This window comes from Orycteropus afer, unplaced genomic scaffold (genome assembly GCF_000298275.1).
Source record: "Orycteropus afer afer isolate SDZICR_OR568_19922 unplaced genomic scaffold, OryAfe1.0 scaffold00541, whole genome shotgun sequence".
In the NCBI taxonomy this organism is placed as follows: Eukaryota; Metazoa; Chordata; class Mammalia; order Tubulidentata; family Orycteropodidae; genus Orycteropus; species Orycteropus afer.
The window spans coordinates 1,009,275-1,010,763 of record NW_006922128.1 but is presented as its reverse complement, the minus strand read 5'-3'; positions in this window follow the sequence as shown (position 1 = coordinate 1,010,763).

The following is a 1,489-nucleotide window of genomic DNA, read 5'->3' as shown; positions in this document are numbered from 1 at the left end:
GTTTTAATTGTATTCAACTTCAAGCTGAACTTGCATATGAGCAGTTGATGGTCTGTTCCACAATCAGCTCCTGGCCTTGTTTTGGCTGAAGACACTGAGCTTTTCCATCTCCTCTTGCCACAGATGTAGTCAGTCTGATTCCTGTGTACTCCATCTGATGAAGTCCATGTGTATAGCCACTGCTTATGTTGTTGAAAAAAGGTATTTGCAATGAATAATTCATTGGTCTTGGAAAATTCTGTCATGTGGTCTCCAGTGTTATTTCTGTCACTAAGGCCAAATTTTCCAACTACCGGTGACTCTTCTTTGTTTCCAACTTTTGCATTTCAGTCACCAGTGATAATTAACACTTCTTGATTGAGTGTTCAGTCAATTTCAGACTACAGAAGTTAAAAAAGTCTTCAATTTCCTCATCTTTGGCTATGGTGGTTGGTGTGTAAATTTGAATAATAGTAGTATTAACTGGTCTTCCTTGTAGGCATATGGATAGTATCCTATTACTGACAGCATTGTAGTTCAGGACAGATCTTGAAACATCCTTTGTGATGACGAATGCCACATCATTCCTTTTCAAATTGTCATTCCCGGAATAATAGATCATATGGTTGTCTGATTTACAATGGCCAAAACTAGTCCATTTCAGCTCTCTAATGTGTAAGATAGCAATCTTTATGGGTTCCATTTTGTTTTGACAACTCCAATTTTCCTAGATTCATACTTTGTACCTTCCATGTTCCGATGATTAATGGATGATTGCAGCTATTTCTCCTCAATTTGAGTCATGTCACATCAGCAAATGGAGGTCCTGAAAGCTTATTAGGAATCAGATCGACTGTATCTGTGGAGCTTATTAGGGAAGTAACAGGCTATGATTCATGTTTAGGAATGTGTTCAGGATACAGTTCTTCGATCAGGACAGTCTCTCCTCTGCTGTAACGTCAGACACGCCTTTCTGGCCCTTGTCTTCTTGGTGTGGCCTCTGCCCTGCTTGGGCAAGTGTTACAAAGCTCTTTTAGTTCTGCACCCCACTCTGTCAGCAAGCCTCCTGCCCAGAGGCACCCAGATTTCTTGCTTTGTGGGCTGGGTAAGCCTGCCGCTCTCTCTCATGCCTCCTGGTTCTACTGCTACTGTCTGTCTGCCTGGGTATCTCTCTCTGCTGGGGTGTCTCTCTGCTGGGGCGTCTCTGCCAAGGAGGTCAGTGCAGGGATGTCGGGTCCAAGGACACACTCTCATTCACCTCCAGCTCTTCTTTCTTGAGGGCAGTGAGATCCCCTTTCTGCTTCTAGGAAGGCTCATTTTAAGCCTGGCAGAGTGTCAAAACTAACCAATACCAACATCAGAGTTCTTCACACCTTATTTTCATGGTCCCACCCAGTAATCTGGTGGGAGTTACAAACCTTATGGCTAGAAAAGCTATACCAAGTAACTCACTGCACCCAGGCCACCCCCTGGCTTTTCTAGCCATTATTTCTTTTATACTTCAAAAAAT